Source organism: Saccopteryx leptura, chromosome 1 (genome assembly GCF_036850995.1).
Source record: "Saccopteryx leptura isolate mSacLep1 chromosome 1, mSacLep1_pri_phased_curated, whole genome shotgun sequence".
In the NCBI taxonomy this organism is placed as follows: Eukaryota; Metazoa; Chordata; class Mammalia; order Chiroptera; family Emballonuridae; genus Saccopteryx; species Saccopteryx leptura.
The window spans coordinates 384,896,007-384,918,795 of NC_089503.1; the positions used below are offsets into that span (position 1 = coordinate 384,896,007).

The 22,789-nt window shown below is 53.8% G+C and overlaps 1 protein-coding gene across 6 annotated transcripts in view; it reads right to left on the reverse strand.

Annotated features, from left to right (window-relative positions):
- Window positions 1–22,789, reverse strand: part of ANKS1A (ankyrin repeat and sterile alpha motif domain containing 1A) — a 188,685-nt gene that overhangs the window by 145,316 nt on the left and 20,580 nt on the right. The window lies entirely within an intron of this gene.

A 22,789-nucleotide genomic window follows, 5' to 3' on the forward strand; every position in this document is an offset into this window, starting at 1 on the left:
GGGAAAATCAAACATGGGCAGGGACATTTGTTCACGGGCCCTAATCTTATCACACCCCCAGCATGCAAGGCGCTTTGGCTCAGGAGAGTCAGAAGTACACAAATCTGACTGGAGGCCTGAATGTGAGGCCACCGCCACAGACAGACGGAGGGCTGCCCGCTCATGGCGATGAGCAGTCACCCCAGTCCAGGTATTTTAAGCACTATATTGTGAAGCCTGCGTGGAGATAAGAATTATCTTCATTTTACAGAGGAGATTAAAGAACTGGCCCAAACCCCACTGGCCACTAAATTCTCTGGGCACTTGACAAAAACTCGCACTTCTCCGTGACAATCTTATCTTCCTACGCAGGCTTCAGAAACCCAGGCTCCATGATCAGGCACCTGGCTCAAGGTCACACGGCTGACAAGTGGGCACCTCCAGTGTTCAAACTAGGTCTTACAGGGCTCGAAGAAGCACCTGCTCCCTCCTAGGGGACCCTGTGACGTTCCTAAAACAATTCCGTCAGTGGAACTAAAAAGGGGAAACAGAAAATGCCACCCTGAAAAGGGTGACTCCGGCTAACGGAAGGGAGACCGCGAAGTGAACGCTGGCCAGCGTGCCAGCCCCGCCCCGGTGCTAGGCGTGCGACTCTGGGCAGGCGACTGCCCCACGCCAGGCCTCAGGTCCCTCACCTGGAAAGCCGGGGGGCAGCTGCGCCCTCCTCACTAGGGTTTGCTATGAGGATTAAACGAGGTCAGAGGGATCAGCAGCACAGAGTCTGACACAAACATAAAACAGCAAACACGGGTAAGGTCCTGAGTCCAGCCCACGTGCTGCGCTGCCTGTCGGGGACTGTGGGCGGCAGCCCTGGCCTGGGGAGGCTGTGACACTGCCCCCCCCCCCCCGATGGAGTGCTCTGGGCCCTGCTTTCCGAGCATCAACGTCGGAGCCCTTCCAGGCGATCCCGCGCCGCTCGGGGCTCTAAAGGGCGGCCATCTTCCTCCTCTCTGCGTCTTTCTCTGCTGCCGCAAAGGCAATCCCTTCACCGGCGGTGCCGAATGTGGTGGCGGACAGCTTCGCGGAGACTTGAAATAGCAGGAGTGTGTGGCCCACGGACGGAGAGACCAGCTTCCATCAAGGTCCAGAGGGCGTCATATGGAAAACGGGGCTGAAGCCCAGACACCCCGTGATGCTCTGATGAGCTCGTGGCTCAGGAAGGCCAGAGGGCACCAAGAATACGCTGAACAGCAGCCACAAAGAAGCAAGTGCCCATCTGCATGAAGCAGCTCAGGTGGGGCTGGCAGCCTGGGCATGACCGGGGGAAATGCCAGCCTTGCCTGCCGCTCCTGCATTCAGACTGCAGCCCACGGAAGCCGCCTCGGTTTGGGGGACGGGCTGCTCTTGGCGGTAAGGAGTAATGACGTTCACGATGACCACGGAACCTCCCCTAACCTGCCTCCCTCGCTCCCTCTCCTCCCCGACCTTTTTTGCACGGCCATTATGACATGGATTGGAGACTCGGGTCACCTTGCACCTGCCTCCCTAGGTGGTATTTGGGCTTCAGCCTTGTATCCATCTGCACCCCGATGGAAGTCGGGGATCTTGTCTTCCCTTCCCTGTGTTCACGGACCGCATGCCCTGCTGCTTCAAATCCCTGTGTCTCCCATCGGTCGTCATCAAATCCTGTATGTCAGGAGACTATTTCAAAACACTCTGACACCTGCCCTTTATTCCCACAGCTAGCACCAAGTCCAGACCCAAAAGGGAACAACTTCCTGGCTGGCCTTTGGACTCCGGTCACTCTCCTCACTTCAACCCACCCTGTAAGTCCACAGCTGACTCATCTGCTTTAACGCCCAGATCCTTACGTCACTGCACAGTTCGGACACCCCCAGCGCCCTCCTTAGATTAGTGTTAGAACTTACTCTCTTCCACCTCCCAAGCCCCAGATCACACACCCAATCAATTTCCCATGACCCTCCCCAGTTTCCTCAGTTTCTGAACACAGCTCCCTCCTACTTCCTCATCCACAGGCACACTGCTCCCCCAGCAACTGTTCTCTGCCTGACTCAAACCTCAGCCCATTCCAAACTCCATCAAGAAAGCTGTCCTGGGCTGGCTGGTTGGCTCAGTGGTACAGCGGCAGCCTGGCATGTGGAAGTCCTGGTTTCAATTCCCGATCAGGGCACACAGGAGAAACGCCCATCTGCTTCTCTACCCCTTTCCCTCTTGCTTCTCTCTCTCTCTCTCTTCCCCTCCTGTAGCCATGGCTTGATTGGAGCAAGATGGCCCCAGGCACTGAGGATGGCTCCATGACCTCTTCCCCAGGTGCTAAGAAGAGCTTGGTTGCTGAGCAACAGAGTAACGCCCCAGATGGGCAGAGCATCGCCCCCTAGTGGGCTTGTGGGGTGGATCCCAGGTCAGGGCGTATGCAGGAGTCTGTCTCTCTGCCTCCCCTCCTCTCACTGAATTTTTTTAAAAAGCTCTCCTGACCACATCTCCCTCCACACGCCTCCTCCTCCTCCTCTGGTCCTCACTGCACCACATCGTTTTATGTGATGACAAAAGTATGGGGAAGGCACCATTCCACATTTTCTACGTTCATCTGATCTTTACAACAACCTGACTCAATTATCCTCATTTTACAAACGGACAAACGGAGGCACAGACAGGCTAACTGCCCAGGGTCCCCAGCAGGAAGTCCGGGGCCAGGGTTCGGCCGGGTGCCAGAGCCCACTCTCCCACCCTGGCAGAGTAATTGCAGACTGCTCCCACCGCACCATGGGGATGAGCGACTCGATGGCGGGACCCATGCCCAACGCTGACACTGACGAGAAGACAAGGCCAAGCCCCCAGGCAAGAACTGGGTTCTGGTGCCTAGCAGCGACCCAGAGCCGAGCATCTCTCCTCCCGGGGGGCCGAGGGCACCAGGGCAAGGAGCGCTGAGTGAGCGCCCCCCTTAGGTAACACCAGATCAGTGCGAGTGCCGCGTAAAATCCACCGCAGGCACCGGGACAGAACACCTGGTCTCCGTCTGAACACCTGGCATCTCCAAGTCCGCAACTTTGGGTCCGGAATTCTACGGTGAGAAATACTTCTTTTAAGGAGTTCAAATGCACTGCATGACACAGATTAGAAGGGGTCACAAAACAATCCAGAAGGTTCCATGCTGGACACTGTGAATCAAGTGATAATGTCTCCTTAGAGAAAGGATCTTGGGCTTCAAAAAGAGTCCCCACCGCCACTCAGTAAGTCCAGGGACAGAGATCGCTGACCTCAGGGACTGTCAGCCCCAGCAACGGCTCTCAGGGGCTGAAAACACTATGCTTTCCCAGAACTCTAGAAGCTTCTGAGGGATTTTCTTTCTCCTTTGAACACATCCAGTCGAAGGCACAGAGGGTCAAGGGACTCCACGCGTGTCGCTGATACAGGCTTCCCAACGACCACAAGTAAGTGTCCCACGCCGCCACCGCCCAGAGATGGGGAGTTTGCCCAGAGAGCCCGAGACTCCAGAATGACCTGCTGCCCCCCCAGGCGAATGACCCTCACCCGCGTCCTCCTCAGGACAGCACCCCAGCGACTGGAACGGCAACGCCTCTTTGCCGCGATCTGTGGTCATCAGGAAACAGAACTATCTCCGAGGGAGAACCACAGACACAAGTGCAGTCACAGGCCTCCTTCACGTGGCGGCGGCCCGTTAATACACGCAGCAGAAGCCGCGCCTTTCCAGGTTCCTCCCGTGTAACTGCCTTCTCCTAACCCACCCCTGACCGAAATCCCTCAGGACCCTCCTCCCAAGCAGGGTCTCTCGGCTCTGGGTGGTGGGAGGCTGTCCCTCGCCCTGGGTGCGTCCCTGGTCCATGCCCACCAGGCCAGGGCACCGCCCCCCGCCCCGAGCTGTGACAACAGACCAGCCAAAGGCAGGGCAGAGAGGACCCCCCCCCCTGTGCCGACCACTGCTCTGAAGAAACGAGAGGAAGCGCAGTGTGGTCTGGGCCCCAGACAGCACCCCCACCCCCCCACCCCCCAGAACTCCACGGACAAAGCACCCTGAATAAGAGTCCCTATTCTTGGCAAGAAGGCTCTCCTTCCATGTCTTGTCATTTAAGTCTCCCTCACCGTTGCTTGCCTATTTCTCCAGAAAAACCTTAGGTTTCCTACTCAGCTCCCCCTGGGCCCCCAGCCCAACCCCCACAGCCCCCCCTCCGTCCGTTATCTGGTCCCAGCCGGGGCCTAAGCTGACTTCCTCCTCGGGCCCCCCTGAGACCACTGGCCTCCAGGACCTCAGGAAAGCCATTCTGAAAGCAGAAAGGGGGGGGGGGATGTACCAAGGAGGGTTTATGAGGCCTGAAACAAGCGGGTTTGTTTTTTCTTTAAATAATCATTTACAGAGAATAGGAAGGAATTCCAGAGTCGGCTAGGATAGCCAAGGCTTCTGAGAAGAGAGGGGGGTGCAAGACCGGGACCAGTCAGACCGGCCCAGTGCCGGCACAGAGAGTCCCCGGTGAGAAGACGTGAGGGCACTCGCCAGTCCCGCAGAATACAGGTCACAGCCACTGCTGGGGGCCGACGGAAACACCCGTCCTCAACGACAGAGAGGCAAGGACCTACGCACCGTGCTTTCTGCTCCGTAAGACGCACCTGACCATAAGACACACCTAGGGTTTTAAGGAGGACACAAGAAAAAAAATATTCTGAACCAAATGCTGTGTTAAAATATTTAATAAAATATTGTATTTTTCGCTCCATAAGATGCACAGGCATTTTCCCCTCCACTTTGGGGGGGGGGGGTCATCTTATGGAGCGAAAAATGTGGTAATTAGGTAGGAAGAATAAAAATGACACCAGAGGCAACTAGAACTCTTCAAAGGTCATGTAATATTAATAAATGTACCAACACACAGATTGCCACGCCTTTCTCTCTCCAGCCATGTTGCCTCCTCCTTCACCTTCTTGATCATTTCAGACAGTTTCTTGAAACGCCAGGAGCTACCCATGTGGAAACCCGAAAGTCCCCGTGCCAATGGCTGTCCAACCACATTCAGAAATAGCAATGCAGCAGAGAAACATGAGCCCGAACAGATGACCCCCAAAGAGTGTCTCCCTGAGAGAGGGCCAGAGGCTGGGGAACACAGGAAACCACACATGGACAAGCTTTTTGGAGGAGAACGTGTGTTTAAGTCTCTGACAATTTTTATGGGAACTGCAGTGAGGAGAGGGCACGGGTCCCCGGGACCCATAAACGCACAACGGTAACAAGAAGCCCAAAGCCTGTTGGGATAAGAGCCAGCGGAGCGTGTAGCTAAAACACCAGACCCCGGCCAACCTCACAGACTGAGCGGAATGGTTCATATTAAATCCCATAAATACAGCAGAAAACAAAAATATACACAGCAAAAACCCTCCATGCAATGCCAAGTATAAAAAGACCCTGGGAGGCCCTGGGGCCAAGCCAACACTCCCAGTGCGTCCACTGTCCACAGAGCTGGGTTTTGTTTTGTTTTCTTAATACTTTTTTAAAATTGATTTTAGAGAGACAGCGAGAGGAAGGGGGAGGGGGGGGAGAGAGAGAGAGAGAGAGAGAGAGAGAGAAAGAGAGAGAAAGCACTCATTCATTGTTCCACTTAGCTGTGCATTCATTGGTTGCTTTCCGTGTGTGCCCTGAGTAGGGATCAAACCTGCAACCTTGGCGTTGAGGGACGATGCTCTAACCAACTGAGTTAACTGGCCAGGGCCAGAGCTGACTCTTTAAAAAAACGTCTCTACCTGGAACGCTGAGGTCGCCGGTTCGAACCCCTGCACTTACTTGTCTGGTCAAGGCACATATGGGAGTTGATGCTTCCTGCTCCTCCCCCCTTTCTCTCTCTCACTCTCTCTCCTCTCTAAAAAGAATAAATAAATAAATAATTTAGAAGAAGAAAAAATACTCCTCTAGATATCTGAAGTCTCTACCTCTGGCAAAAGGGCTTGGGACTATCAAAAAAAGAAAGCAAGCCGACATCTCTCAAACAGCTTGTAGGCTTTCTGAGTATGGAGCTATGAGGCACAGTACGCAGCCCAACTGGAATCCTTTCCTCGGGTCTCAGAAGAAGGAAGGCACCTCTGTTCTTAGATTGTACCTCTCCTCAATAATCTGCTCACTCCGTTCTATCGATGATGTCGTTTGAGAGACTTGGGTCTAAATACAACTCAGGAGCATTCTGAGCTTGGGCAAGTGGCTTAACTCGAAGCCTCTGTCCCCCCATCTGTGAAAGGGGTCTGACTCCTCACCTCCCAGAGCTGCAGTGTGAACGGCACCAGCTACGGCAGGAAACGCGCTTTGCCCAGAACCGGCACACAGAGAGCGCGCAACACAGGCTGCTGACCTCACCCTCGTCTTCGAGCCTCCCTTCCCATGAGGTTCCTCCGCTGCCTTCAGACATGCTCAGAACAGAGGACCCAACAGAGGAAAAGGGCTCCACCGAGTCCCTCTGCCCCAAAACTCAGACTATTCCGACTCTTCCTGTCCTTGCCAGACTCCAGAAGCCAATATTCTATTCCCTAATGGCCTCACAGGAGACTCCCTACCCACTCAGTGCACGGTCCTCCTGGCAACACCAGCTTGCCCCCACCTTAACAGAACCACATTCTCAGAGCTCACCAACTCACCCTGGCCCGTGGCTCAGTGAATAACACGTCCAGCGCACTGAGATCACAGGTTCCATCCCCCGACAGGGCAAGTACGAGAAACAATCAATAAGTGCACAACTAAATGGAACAACGAATTGATGCTTCTCTCTCTATCTCTTTTTCCCCCTCCCTCTCTTTCTCTCAAATCAATGGGAAAAAACTCATTTTTAATCAGCAACACACACAATCCCCAAATCCAACTTCAGGTTTCATTTGCCTTAAGTTCTCTCGTCCCGTGACTTATCCTGGGCCTTCCTAGACCCCGCCTCTGGTTCGTGCTGGTTCCCCCCATGGCGGCTTCCCTGTTCCCCCACACACCCCCACCTCCCACCCCCGAGGTCCTGACGGTGGGAGTGCTCAGGGCTCATGACTCTGCACCCCCGCTCTCTGCACCGGTCCGCCCTCAGGCAGGCAGCCCCCCTCACAGCTGCACCTTGCCCTCCTCCCTTAGGACAAAGCCCAGAGCTACCAGAGAGGACGGCAAGGGAGCTAGGCAGACACAGGCCTGAGTGAAGAGACCCTCCTGCGAGGACAGACTTGGTCTCGGCAGATCTGCTGAAAAACAAAGCCGGGTGTACTGATCAAAGCCTGGTCTGTGGCCAAAACACAATGTGTCAAAACAGTCACTTGAACTGACAGGTTTACCCGACGTCTAAGTTTCCCAGGACATCTCCAGCCCTGCCGGGTGTAGCTGCTGACGTGGAACGTGGGCCCCGGAGCCACGCTGAGTCCTGACTCATCCACTAACTAGCTCTCTGATCTTGGACATACTGCTTAGCCTTTGTGCCTCACCTATTCATACGGCTTTGGTGGGGTTTAATGAAAGGCATCTGCACAGTACTCAGAATACAGAAAGTGCACTAGAAATTTCAGCTGCTGTTGTCCTGTTTACTTCTAAGTTCAGTCAGGGTCAAAAAGGCATGTCAATTACAGCATCCCAACACAGACAAGGGGGAATAATCCGCACAGGAAACAGGGCAAGGCCCAGCACTTTGAATGACCTTCATGTAATTACCTGCAGGAGGGTATCAATTTATTCAGAACACGTAGGTATTTTCTTCTGAGTCTCCCCACCAACCTCTAATGCCCCTAACATCTGTTTACCATAAACAGTCCCTGATTCTTCTACCATCCGACAGTTGCTAACAACACTGAGTGTGATTAAATGGAATCCACTTCCAAAAAGAACTTCAAGATTCTGTGGCTCGGTCTGCTGTGAACTCCAAAAAGCAGCTGTTTTGATAAATGAGTCATTACCTACACTGCTTTCTGATCAAAAAGCTCTGAGTTATATAATACTTAAGGCTTTTTGAGAATGTTAGTCATTACACACACAGGTATCTATCTACATTAGAAAAAAATTATAAATAAGAGTTTCAAAAAGATGTTTACCTTTTTTAAGGACTTAACATCAACAAAGGGGCTCCTTCCTCCACTATCTCAGAGTTCTTACAGAATTTCAGGACCAGGAGGAACCTTCAATATTTTTGAACTGAGGCTTTTATCAGCAGCTACGTTTGGGAACTCCTGAGCAGGCCCTGTGCCCTCCGCTTGGGTGAGACTGAACTAGAACCGGAACCAGAACCAGCCACAGGAGGAGGGCATGCCTTCGGTGCCGTCCACACTCGCCAGGCCCACTGCCCCGGAAACAGCTCAGCCGGTGGGTACTTTTGTTACATGAGAGCATGCTGTTTTTTTCAACTATGTAAACAGAAAACTCAAATGTAATGATGTTACAAAAGGCTGGTACCCTAAGGTTCCGTAGATAGAGTAAAAAGAACATATCGTTTTATTCCGAGTCATCTCTCTACCCAGAAGATCAGCTCTAGTCTCAACACATCTTACTTTTACAGCCCATCTATGTTTTGAAGTTTGAAACGCTGTATCAAGGAAAAGGACAAACAGAACCCATTCAGAAGAAAGGTGGAGCCTGCTCTTTGGCAAACAGCATATTCTGATAGAAAGCCTTTGCCCAGACTGTCCTTGGAGCACGCTGTGGGAGCCTGCTGTACCAATCAGAGGTCCAGGGGACCCGCAGGGCATGATTAATTCTATTTTTAACTTTCGGACAAACTAAGAAATGAAGCTATAAAAATAGATGTTTCTCCGTTCTCCCCGGCGCTCCGAGCTTGTTGTTTTTGTCCGTAACCCTTATCTGCCAGCGTGCCAGTCTCATTGTTCTGCACTAGTGAAGTATTGCAATTGCACGGCAGAAGACCATCTTCAACCTGGCATCTTCCCAACAGAGAGCGCTGGTCCCTCTAATGATCACTTCTGAAGTTGAACTGTACTGCTCTCAGAGAGGAGGCCATGAAGCCCTGGGCTGGTAGCTGTGGGCAGGGAGCCAGACAGCTGACAGGTCCTCAGCAAGGCTGTGGGCACAGAAATATGGGATGTGCCACGAGGCCAGAGAGACCCAGGGAGAGAGCCCAACTCGGACACTTACGAAGCTGGATGACTCTGAGTGCTTCACACAGTTCTTAAATAGGTCTGTTTGCACCTGCGCGGAGGGGCAGAGGGTTATTCGGCAAGAGTGTATCCAGAGAGCCCACTGTCATGCCGGCACAAGCAGGCTTATAGAAGATCATTTCACCCCCAAACTCTGGTGCGTCTTTAACAACTGCCCTAGGGAGGGAACAGGAAGCATGTGAGCGAGCCTCTCGGCCCCGGATAAGACAGGCAAGCAGACTCATTCATTAAAACATCAAAAACGATTTAGTTAGGATCTCCTCAAAAAAAGGAGGAGGAGGAGGAGGAGGAGGAGGAGGAGGAGGAGGAGGAGGAGGGAGAGGAGGAGGAGGAGAAGGACAAGGACAGGAAGACACCTGCCCAAACATCTGAGAGCAGGCAGAGAAAGAAAACTATCTACTAGGCAATGTGGATACAACTATAGCCAAGAAAGGGACCTTACCTTACCTTCAAGGGGCTTGCCGTCTAAGTGGATAGAAATAAGCAGATGGGGAAATTACAATATAGCATGATAAATGCAACCCCAAGTCACAGAACAGACTCTGGGAGCACATAGGAAAGACCCTCAAATGCAGAATTGGAAGACCTCCTGGAAGAAGTGACATATAACAGTAGCAGCCAAACTAACACTTAACAGAAGCTACTATATGCTGGGAATATTCTAAGTGTGCTTGTGGATTACCTCCTATAATTCTTGGGACGCCACCACAAGACGACCACTATGATTACTGCTGTTTTAAGGACGAAACAGAAAGGTTAAGAAAATTCCCCGAGTCACACATACCACTAGCAAGTGGCAGGGCTGGGATTTGAACCCAAAGAGCCTGACTACAGACTCTACGTGGTTAGCCACCACACCTACTGTCTTTTCTAAGATGAGGCCAGTGGCCGTCAAAAACCGGGGCACAGGACGCTCTGTAGGCAAAGAGGCGTGTGCACAAGTGCGGGCACAGGTCAGTGCAGGGCCCGGCTTCACTTGTCAAATGAAGTCATGCTGAAGCATCTGACACCAAGATCCGTGAAGGAGAAAAGAGAAACGGGCCCAACTGCAAGAGCCTCAGTCACATTAAGGACTGTGGACCCGAGAAGGGGCTACGAGTACTTATCTTCTGTTAGAAACAACAGTCTCCTGCGGAACCTTCCCAAGGGACTAACTTCTAACTTTTTGTTAAAAAACTAAAAACATTATAGTTTATTAATCATATCTGATACTCAGGATCAAGTTTTTTTTTAATTGATTTGAGAGACATCGATTTGTTGTTCCACTTATTTATGTATTCATTGGTTTGAGAAAAGGACAGGAAAGGAGAGAGAGTGAGAAGCATCAACTCACAGTTGCTTCACTTTAGTTGTGCGTAGATTACTGGCGACCTAGGGGTTTCGAACCAGGGACCTCAGTATTCTGGGTCAATATTTATCCACTGTGGCACCACCAGTCAGGCCATTGGTTAATTCTTATATTGGGACAACACTCTTACCAAATGAGCTACCCGGCCAGGGCTAGGATCAAGTCTTTAAGGTACACATAAAGTTCAAAATGTAATGGTGACTTGTCATTCACATTTAATATGCTATAGTTACAGTGTCCCGTAAACAAAATACATACATATCATGCTTGCAGTCAACTTGTTCCCTTCAATAAATCAGAAGGCTACAGAATATTTTTATTTAATATTTTTACTTTTGCCTTATCTTAATCCTTATATATTTAGTTTTAATTCAATTTGTTAGGGTGACACTAGTTAACATAATTATATTGGTTTCAGGTGCCCAATTCTACAACACATCCCTGTACACCATACTGTGTGTTCAGACCGCCCCTCAGTCAGGTCTTCATCCGTCACCATTTATCCCCTCCCCCTGCTCTCATCCCCCTCCCCCTCCCGGCAGTCATCACATTGTTGTCCATGTCCGTAAGTTGCGGGTTTTTTCTTTTTTTGCTCTATCCCCCCACTGCCCTCACTGCCACCCCCACACACACACACCTGCCACCCTCCCCCCTCCACACACACACACAGCTGTCTGCCTGTTCTCTGGGTAGAAGGCAACAGAATGCTTTTAAGGAGACTATGTAACTCACGAAGCAGATCTGGTAGCCATCTTTAAGGAGATCTTGAGACAATGTGTCAGTCAACGGGATGGCTTTTTGTTTAACTGACCCGGAGACTCCTCTGCTGCCTTCTGACCTCCGCACAACTTCCTACATGGACAGCCCAGCGGCACATCTCGAAGGGACTTGCTGCCAGCCTTCTCACCCGCCCACGGCATCACCTGGTACGACAGTTACGAAGCTTACGTTTAAGAAGCACATACTATGTACCAAACATCTTCACACCTCGAAGATCTGACAAGGACCCCACAAGGTGGGTACGGTACTATTATTCCCCCTGGGAAGTAAGAAGACTGAGGCACAGAGAGTAGAAGTAACTGACCACTAAGCAGAGCGCTGGCACCAAACCCCGCACACTCCTGAGCGCTCACACAAAAGGGGGCCCCAGCCCCAGCCCCCATTCACACAGAATTCGACAGCCTCCGTTTGATTCTCAACCGGAAGGCGCTCCACACCCACAAACTCAAGGCTTTGATTTCAGTGATGGCCAAACTCCGTCGCTGGAAGGAACAAGGGGGACAGTCCCAGGGATGGGACAACAGGGTAGAACGAGAGATCAGAAAAACACTTCTGGAGTGAGCCTGAGGCAGGAAAACGGGGGAAATGAGGCTCTTAGGAAGGACCTGCGTGGGCGTTACCAGGTTGGGGGGGGGGGCTGGTGACAAGAGACATCCTTTTCCTCTCTCCACAGCCAGGGGGTTCTCAAGTTGCTTATCAGCTCCACTCACTGCTCCACCCTGGTCAACTGTGGTGACCCTGACCACGGCAGAAACCCCAAGAATCCCCTAACCCAGGGAGCCACGTGGCAGAGAGGCTGAGCCAGTGAGCCAGGAGGGAGCACAGAGTAGCCAGAGTGGGCTCAGAAGGACAGGGCCCCCTTCCCCGCCATCCAGACGGAAGAGCGTGGAACCCCTGCTCAGGAAGATTTTCCTACATCATGCCACCAGATTTTGGGGGTGAGTTTAACAGACAGGGCTGGACAGGGCAGAATACCATTTCATTTGCACCTGAATGTAAATTCTCCTCCAAAAGCTGACTCTCTAACATCAGTTTGAACCCAGCTACACAGCAGGGAGAGGAGTCTTGCCAGGAGATCTGGAACAGGTGGGGGTCGGGAAGGCTGACTGCATGGGAAGACATCACACCAATGGAAAGGAGACAGAAGAAGACATGGCTGCCTTCTGGACGGACCCCAAGGGCAGCCAAGGGGAGCCCGCCTCTCCTCACACCATGCAGGAAGAAAGAGCCCTCTCCACCCAGCCAGGGGCCTGCTCCCATCTCCCAGTGAGGAGCTGTGGACCACCCCCAGGCCAGGCTGGGGAAAGCCAGGGGGCGGCTGCCCCGCACCGGAGGGCCTGCGGGAGGGTTGCATGGTGAACCAAATAAAGGAATGTGCAGGAGTGTTTGATGTTGCCCCACAACAGAGATGCCCCTTAGGAGGGCCCGTGCCTCTAACTGTAAAGGGGAATGCCCCCTTAATTATTAGCCATTCTACCTTGTAAAATAGGAGGGCGGCAGGGTGCACCTTTAATGAGGAACAGTCCCCTGCGGGCAGCGGTGCCGGGGCTGCCCGCTCCGACCCAGAATGACCCAGGACGCAGCCGCGCATGCTCGCAGCAGGTGCGCGGTCAATGCCCAGGGAAGGACCTAGACGGAGCACAGTACCCTGAACGACTTGAGAAAATTTCCCAAACTCTGTAGCCCAAGAATGTGGTGGTTTTGCCTTTATTTTTATGCAATGCAATTCCCAGCTGAACCACAAAGAATTATGAGCCCTACACAGATGGGATTTGAAACATTCTGAAACTTCCTTTTCTTATTTTTAAGTTACTTGGGGACAGCGCCTATTTTAGAGGAAGACTTTTGTAAGAGACCAAATGAGGGAAAATTTTCTTTCCAATGAGACATCTGGCAAACCTGGCACTTCAGTCTTCGTTCGCTGATGAAAATTTCTTGGACCTGGGTTCGTCTCTGAATCGTTCACCTTAAAATAGAGGCTTTAGAGAGAGCATTTTGTTCAATTCTTCTTCCATCGCAGGCTCCTCGGAGAACCCCGAGGAAATGGCAGTCTCAATCGGAAGAGACTGCAGTTTCCGACCGGTTAACACTTGACCAGTTTGGCGCTGTCTGCTGTCTAGTGCGCTGGGGCTGAGACTCCAGCCTCACCCTCCCCAACCCGCCCGGCCTGGCCTTCCTCCATGAGGGAGCTGATGAGATGCTGACAGGATGCTCCTTGATCCCCAAAATTATCTCTCTTTTTTTTGTATTCTTCCAAAGTCAGAAGCCCGGGGAGAGGGGGGGGCGGGATGGGACAGGACACGACAGACTCCCACATGCTCCCGACAGGGATCCACCTGCATGCTCACCAGGGGGTGGTGCTCTGCCCATCTGGGGCGTTGCTCCTCTGCAAGCGAGGGATTCTAGCTCCTGAGGCAGAAGCCATGGAGCCATCCCCAGCGCCCGGGCTATCTTTGCTCCAATGGAGCCTTGGCTGCAGGAGAGGAAGAGAGAGACAGAGAGGAAGGAGAGGGGGAGGGGTGGAGAAGTAGATGGGCGCTTCTCCTGTGTGCCCTGGCCGGGAATCGAACCTGGAACTCCTGCACACCAGGCCCACGCTCTACCACTGAGCCAACTGGCCGGGGCCTCTCTCTCTTTTTAAACAGGCTTAATACATTTATTTTTTTTGTACAACATTACAAGGCGGCCACAGCTGAGCCTGGGTCCTCTGCACAGAAACTCCAAGACGGTCAGCTATTCCTGGTGGGGAGGCCGGGTGAAACAGTGATAGGTCTCAGCAACAGCAGCAAAGCTCGCTCTGTGCAAGCTGCCCAGGGTGGTGCTGCAGCCCTGGCCGGGGCACAGCAGTCATGGAAACCAGCCTCCTGGGCAAAGGGGTTGAGCTGACGTCGGTGCCCCTGGGGGCGGCGGTGAGGCGCACCAGCACGGAGCCAGAGCGGCCCGGCGCGCCACCTTGCAGGCGGCGGTGTGGGGCTCGCTGGTCTCGTTCCCCCAGAAGCCTCACTGCACAGGGAACTACGGGAGCTTGGCCAGGATGATGGCCCCATGGACAGCAGTGGCTACCGCCTTGGAGCGCTTAACACCCAGACCAACATGGCCACTGTAGTCCACAACAGCCGCAGACGCCTTGAACCGGGTCCTCCAACCAGCCAGGTCTGCTTCTGCTTCTGCTTCTGTACTGACATCATCTTCAAGGCCTCACCCTGAGGGATGCCCCCAGGAAAAGTCAGTCACTTCATAGTCCTTAACGGGCAGGGAGAAGAGGGACCTGGGCTTCACGTCCTTGACCGCGGCCCAGCGTGGTACTGGGGTCCAGTCCTTGCCCCTCCACCTCGCCCCACATGCACCGTGGCCCCAGGCCCAGGTGCCGGCCTCCCATTCCCCATCCCTCCCACAGAGGCACCTTCAACCCTGAAGCAGCAGCAGGGAGCTTCTGCCTGGCTACACGGAAAACAGCTCCGGGCTGGAACCACATACCCTCTCTGAGAAGATGGGAACAGAGAGAAGCTGCCCGGCAGTAACCAGGAGAGGACCCCAAACAAAACAGAGCGGGGGCACAGATCGGGCTCAGAGATCAGGCTCAAGTGCACAACAGCCCCCCCACACACAGCCAGCACCCCTTCCACTCATTGCTACACTGTCTTCAACCACGTGGAGGAGGAGGAAACCCTCTGTAGGGAAATCTCGGGAACATAACAATATATAGAAGCAACTCGGCCTTGTTAGCAAAGCAACCTGCCCAGCCGTGAGGCTCTAAGATGTCAACTCCAGAATTCTGCTGACAGGCCGCTGCCCACAGCGCTCCCTGGAGGGACTGCTTCGCTCACCAAGCACTGAGCGGAGCGGCTACTAAGCTCTAGGCACAGCCATGGGGGCCGGGATACAAGTGAGCAAGACAGGGCCACAGGGCTCCGGCCCCCCCGGAATTTATGTTCTGGTGGGGACACCCACTGCAAATGATCCCAGAAACAAATGTATGTAAATAGATAGCTAATAAATACTTCCCACTACAACCAGGAGGGCCTTCTATGTATGTGATATCCCAAAATTCCCTTTTAACGTAAAATATCACCCACTTTACAGCTCAGAAAATGAGATGCGTTAAGGAACTTGCCTAAGGTCATACAAGTGACCACCTCTCTACAGCAAGGCCTGCAGCCCACGCTCTCTGACCACACACTGGGTCCCAGCGCTCTGTCTTCGCCACCCCAGAGCAAGACTCCCAGGAAGAACGGCTCCACGACCCAGCCCGCTCCCACCCACGGCCTCCCGCGGGGCTGTGGTCACTGGACACTGTTTTGGTGACCAGCCCACTCCCACCCACGGCCTCCCACGGGGCTGTGTTCAGTGGACACTGTTTTGGTGACCAGCCCACTCCCACCCACGGCCTCCCGTGGGGTCATGGTCACTGGACACTGTTTTGGTGACCAGCCCACTCCCACCCACGGCCTCCCATGGGGTCATGGTCACTGGACACTGTTTTGGTGACCCCGTCACTCCCACCCACGGCCTCCCACGGGGCTGTGGTCACTGGACACTGTTTTGGTGACCCCGTCACTCCCACCCACGGCCTCCCACGGGGCTGTGGTCACTGGACACTGTTTTGGTGACCAGCCCGCTCCCACCCACGGCCTCCCGCGGGGCCTGTTCACTGGACACTGTTTTGGTGACCAGCCCGCTCCCACCCACGGCCTCCCGCGGGGTCATGGTCACTGGACACTGTTTTGGTGACCAGCCCGCTCCCACCCACGGCCTCCCATGGGGTCATGGTCACTGGACACTGTTTTGGTGACCAGCCCGCTCCCACCCACGGCCTCCCATGGGGTCATGGTCACTGGACACTGTTTTGGTGACCAGCCCACTCCCACCCACGGCCTCCCGCGGGGCCTGTTCAGTGGACACTGTTTTGGTGACCAGCCCGCTCCCACCCACGGCCTCCCGCGGGGTCATGGTCACTGGACACTGTTTTGGGGTCCAGCCCACTCCCACCCACAGCCTCCCATGGGGTCATGGTCACTGGACACTGTTTTGGTGACCCCGTCACTCCCACCCACGGCCTCCCACGGGGCCTGTTCAGTGGACACTGTTTTGGTGACCCCGTCACTCCCACCCACGGCCTCCCATGGGGCTGTGGTCACTGGACACTGTTTTGGTGACCAGCCCACTCCCACCCACGGCCTCCCGCGGGGCCTGTTCAGTGGACACTGTTTTGGGGTCCATGGTACAATGTCATGAGGCTCTTCTCATTTCACTCGTGGGGAAATATTCCTTCTCAAGTTTCTCAGAAACTGTGAAGAGTGAAAACACAGGGAGCCCCCAGGCCTTTCTCAGAGAATAAACCTCTGATGACCTCGCCTGGAAGGGCTCCCAGCCGCCAGGAGGACGGGCGGACCGGCACCTCACCTGGGCGCTGCTGTCCCCACCATGGCCCAACGGTTTTTAAAACCCTGTCCTCCCCAATCTTAGAAACACTGTAACGACCTGCCGAACCAATGAAAAGATACACTGAATAGTGTCTTCCTGAAAACACTGTACAAAATCCGATACTGGTGACCACATCGATCGGCTCATCAGGGTGACTTACTAAGTGGTGAACGTTTCTGTTGAGCAAACAATGAGTCTCTAATTAATTATCTTTCAAAGCGGGGATGTTTTTAATTATCATTATTTCCATAAAGTGGCATGAATGCTACAAGAACACCTTTGGGAAGATGCCATCCATCCTGACCAGTTCGTTTTAGACACAAAGACTCCTTCACTCAGCCCCTCACCGCTGGTGTCCCCGCGGGGAGGTCACGAGACCCGGGCTCCAGCCCAGCCACAGAACCTGGTCCGCTCCCCTCTCTGTGACTCTGTATTTGCACTGTGGGCACACGAACAGCCTTGCTCCGTTTTACAAGGGTGCTGAGGACCAGAGTGTACAGAGGTAAATGCAAAAAGGCAGGACGTCAGGTCGAGATATCTGATCATCTCTCTGTATCTGGCTCCTAGCACAGAGCAGAGACTCGGTAAATGTTTGAAGGAAAAACAAAGTTCACCTCCGCAGAAGCTGACAGCCCTCAGCAAACACAGGGAAGAACAGCGAACCCCTTGGGAGCCCGACGGTGTGTCGGGTTAACCACAGCAGAAGCAGGCGGCACACCCCCCGCCAGCAGGACCACAACACAGGGTTCTGCACCTCACCACCAAACAGCGAGCGGCCCACCCATCACACCGCACAGCAGAGACACAAAGGGCAGGCCACGCAGGTCACTCAAAACCAACCACTTCTCAATCCATCCAAAATGTATTGTTTTTTTTTGTTTGTTTTTGTTTTTTATTCCTCTGAAGCTGGAAACGGGGAGAGACAGTCAGACAGACTCCCACTTGCGCCCGACCGGGATCCACCCGGCACGCCCACCAGGGGCGACGCTCTGCCCCTCCGGGGCGTCGCTCTGTTGCGACCAGAGCCACTCTAGCGCCTGGGGCAGAGGCCAAGGAGCCATCCCCAGCGCCCGGGCCATCCTTGCTCCAATGGAGCCTTGGCTGCAGGAGGGGAAGAGAGAGACAGAGAGGAAGGAGAGGGGGAGGGGTGGAGAAGCAGATGGGCGCTTCTCCTGTGTGCCCTGGCCGGGAATCGAACCCGGGACTTCTGCACGCCAGGCCGACGCTCCACCACTGAGCCAACTGGCCAGGGCTTTTTAAAGATTTTATTTATTGATTTTTACAGAGAGAGGAGAGAAGACAGAGGAGAGAGAGGTGGGGGAAATGAGAATTATCAACTCATAGCTGTTTCACTTTAGTTGTTCATTGAGTGCTTGTTGTATGCACCTCGACCCGGCAAGCCCAGGGTTTCAACCTGGTGACCTCGGTGTCCCAGGTCAATGCTCCATCCACTGTGCCACCAAGGCCAGGCTCACTAGCTGATTCTTGTGTGTGGCCTGACTGGGGATCAAACCCAAAACCTTGGCGTATGGGGATAATGCTATCACCAACTGAGCTATTGTTTTCTTTGGTCCTACTAGTGCACGAGCCCTCTCCTAACCTAAAATCAACTGTGCAGTGGAAAACGGGAGGCCTGTAAATAAATGTGCACTAAACCCTTACTTACTGTCGGCTGGGTGAGACACTTTCAGTTATTCCAGCCCCTACTCTTCAATAAAGTGTGCTGCCAAGTCCTTCTCAGAGGTGATGGGGCCCCAACAGTGCGCTCTGCCAGCCCTGAGTGGGCCACCCAGGCTCAAGGTCGACAGCCCCACCCCCCTGAAGACCCCAGACTCCCAGAATCCCTGGAGTCAGGGAGAAGCCACAGGAGACGCTCTGGGGCTGCAGTGGGTGTGGAGACAATGGGGCTGACCACCCTCTCTCCAAGGGGCTCTACAGAGGAGAACCTGGACTCGCGTGTCTGCCGCGGGGCACCAGAGCAACAGCGACGAGGACCAGGCCACGCGAGGGGCTCTACAGAGGAGAACCTGGACTCGCGTGTCTGCCGCGGGGCACCAGAGCGACAGCGACGAGGACCAGGCCATGCGAGGGGGCTCTACAGAGGAGAACCTGGACTCACGTGTCTGCCGCGGGGCACCAGAGCGACAGCGACGAGGACCAGGCCATGCGAGGGGGCTCTACAGAGGAGAACCTGGACTCGCGTGTCTGCCGTGGGGCACCAGAGCGACAGCGACGAGGACCAGGCCATGCGAGGGGGCTCTACAGAGGAGAACCTGGACTCGCATGTCTGCCGCGGGGCACCAGAGCGACAGCGACGAGGACCAGGCCACGCGAGGGGGCTCTACAGAGGAGAACCTGGACTCGCGTGTCTGCCGCGGGGCACCAGAGCGACAGCGACGAGGACCAGGCCATGCGAGGGCTCAACAGGATATGCTGACACTGATGCTAATCAGCCACCGGAGAAGCAACACATTAATAAACATGAAACCGGGGAAATCTGGTTTGACCGTGTAAGAATTAATACTAATTATAGTCACTACGTGAAGTGCTTACCTAATGACCATGCAGCACAGTAATGATCGTGCATGTCATTAAAGGTGCCAGATTAGCGTACGAATGTTCGATTTCATCGCAGCACGTGTGAACTGAGGCCACACGTCCTCAGCTTTCACAAACTGCTGCTCACCCAGCATGCCCGGTTACTCACAGCACAGAGCTAAAACGAGCACGCCCGGGTGTCCTAGAACTTGTGCTGAAAGAGCAGTGACACTCCCCGGGCACAACCTGAAGACTGGAACAGCACGTGCTCGTGGTGGCTCAGAGCACCGTGCCGATTCCGGGGTAAGAAGCTATCTTGCAGTTTTATTTTTTACGTCTGGAAGCATATCACCATTTCTCATCTGCTCCTCCGAGTAAGGATTCTCTGCCCACATACCAGCACCTTTCACTCTAAACTATTCAGGATTTACAGTAACGGGCAATTCGGAGTCGGGGTAGGCAGATAACTGCACTTTGGCTGAGGGGAGAGAAAGGCTTCCTCTCAGCAGGTGTGCTCTGGGTGTCTGTCTCAACGGCCATTCAGAGGGAGGACTCCAGATACTGCCTAGCACAGAGTCCAGGGGCCTATCTTACATTTTCCAGAAGTTTCCAGTCCCATGCAAATGATTCTTGAGCTTCGTGAGGACACACGCTCATCGCTCAGGACCAGGGCTGTGCGTGAGGAAGTCCTGGGCACCTCGACAGTAGCCCTGCCGGTTCGAGAGTCGCCTCCCGCCCCACCCACCCCCACGCTGCCGTCCTGTGCACCTGACGGGGCTTATTTCAGCAGCAGCCCAGAGGCCACGGCAAAGCCAGGGTGAGCTTTCAACCTGATAAAGCGCTTAGGGTCAAACCCACACACCATTTGGCAACAAGCGGCCGTCTGGCTTTCTGTGCACATCTCCAGACACAAACACGGGGACTATAAAACCTGGCAGGAGTACGGAGGTCTTCTGCTTCCGTGTCACTTGTATCCCTCCATTCAAGGGTTCACTGTTCTCTAGAGGACTGCCCTTTCGGAGATGTGGTTTTCATCACAATAAACAAAGGAGGATTAAAACAAACCAAAGACTAACTTCTCGGCCTGATTTTTAAAAAGTGATCATACAACTCTAGGCCATCACCTACAAAGTCCTGTACACATCAAAATAAGTAATGAAAAAAAAAAAGTAATGAGGCTATTTGAAAGCAAACACTGCCAGACCGGTGGTGGTGCAGTGGATAAAGCGTCGACCTGGAACACTGAGGTCACCAGTTCGAAACCCTGGGCTTGCCTGGTCAAGGCACATATGGGAATTGATGCTTCCTGCTCCTCACCCCCTCCCCCACTTCTCTCTCTCCTCTCTCTCTAAGATGAATAAATTATATATATATATATATATATAAACACCCTGACCAGGCAGTGGTGCAGTGGATAGAGCGTCGAACTGGGATGCGGAAGACCCAGGTTCGAGACCCCAAGGTCGCCAGCTTGAGCGCGGGCTCATCTGGTTCGAGCAAAAGCTCACCAGCTTGAGCCCAAGGTCGCTGGCTCGAGCAAGGAGTTACTCAGTCTGCTGAAGGCCTGTGGTCAAGGCACATGTGAGAAAGCAATCAATGAATAACTCAGGTGTTGCAACGTGCAACGAAAAGCTAATGATTGATGCTTCTCATCTCTACGTTCCTGTCTGTCCCTGTCTATCCCTCTCTCTGACTTTGTCTCTGTAAAAAAGAAAAAAAAAACAACAAAAAACAAAACACTAAAGGGCCTGGTAAAGAGGGAGAAAAGCATCTCATTCAGTCAAGATTTACAAAAATCCACTCTCACATTTTTCATTGTAAAACCCCACGGAAACCCTACTTAGTCACGGAGGAGGTCAACCTCGACATGGCGGTCAGCCACCACCGTCTGCTCGGCCCAGCTCCTGACTGTCTGTCTGGTCTGGCCTCTGCCTCACACCCCCGGGGGCCGGCCCTCGGGCCATTTGACAGCCTAGTCAACTTCAGCCCCGCTGACCCATCTCCCAAAATCTGAAGTGGTTTTCCAAAATGGCAGATCCATCATACCCTGAAGCCCAACTCCCTGGCACAGGCAGGAGGTCCACCTCCGCCCACCGGCCCAGCCAGCCGTCCCCGCTGCGTGGCACCCGCCTCCCGCTGCCACCTCGGCCAGAGGAGCTGCACATCTGTCCTCTGCACACACCGTACACGCTGTCCTCAGCTCAGAGGAGCCCTCACTTTCCCCTCTCCGCCAGTACAACTCCTGCTGACTCTCGTCCTCCACTCAGACTTCACCTCTGGGAGGAACACCTCCCTCCACACCGGGCCACCCGCGCCCCACCACCCTGCCCCAGGGGTCCCAGGTGCCCTGTGGGGCTCAGCTCACTGCCTGTCCCCCTCGGGAGACCAGCAGGGTGGGAGGGAGATGCCACTGGCTAGCAGAGTCTGACATTAAATGAAGAAACTGCCCCTGTCCTCGTTTTCCATCAGCACACTCCTCTGCTCCCCAGGAGCGCTGTGCAGAAAGCACAGGAATGAGACTGCTCTCAGACTACCCCAGTCAGCAGCTGGGGGAAAGCTCAGAAGGGGACTCCTTCCCGAATGGTGACAATCATTTTGGTAAATGATAGCTGAAGGCATGGAGCACAGTGCAGGGCGAAACACTGACCCTGCAGGCGGTGAGACGTGGACTTGAACTGAGACAGGAAACATAAGCCTCGGACTGGGGTCTCACGGGAGCATCTGCTTAGGTCTGGGGATGTGTCTAGGGTAGGGCTTGCACACGGGGCCCATCCATGCACCCAGCCCCACCGCACTGCTCGGACCGCGGAGAACGGTGGTGAAGAGGAAGGAAACATTCCCAGCCAAAAACCTACAGTGACAGAAGGCAGAATAGTGATGATTTTGAGGAGGGGCGTTTTTGCCTGGGAGATGATACAAGAGAACCTTCTGGAGTGTGGAAGATGCTCTAGGTCATACTCTCGGTGATGACTACACAGATGTACACTGTACCATTATCAAGATACAAGCCCTCAGTGATACAGCATTGGCCCAGCGTGTGGAAGTCCCAGGTTCGATTCCCAGACAGGGCACACAGGAGAAGCGCCCATCTGCTTCTCCATTCCTCCTCCTCTCCTTTCTCTGTCTTCCTCCTTCCCTCCCACAGCCAAGGCTCCATTGGAGCAAAGTTGGCCCGGGCGCTGAGGACGGCTCCATGGCCTCTGCCTCAGGGGCTAGAATGGCTCTGGTTGCAACAGAGCAACGGCCCAAATGGACAGAGCATTGCCCCCTGGTGGGCATGCTGGGTGGATCCTGGTCAGGCGCATGTAGGAGTCTGTCTGACTGCCTCCCCGCTTCTCACTTCAGAAAATACAAAAAAAATACAAGCCCAACATGGAGCCCTTTTGCTAAGTAAGCCACACCTAGACCAAATCCCTGAACCTATTTGCAATTTCAGCCTCTCTCTGGAACATTTTTAAATATTTATTTTTCAATTACAGTTTATATTCAACATTATTCTGTGTTGGTTTCAGGTGTACGGCACAGTGGTTAGACAATCACATCCTTTACAAAGCGGTGCCCCCAATATTGCAAGTGCCC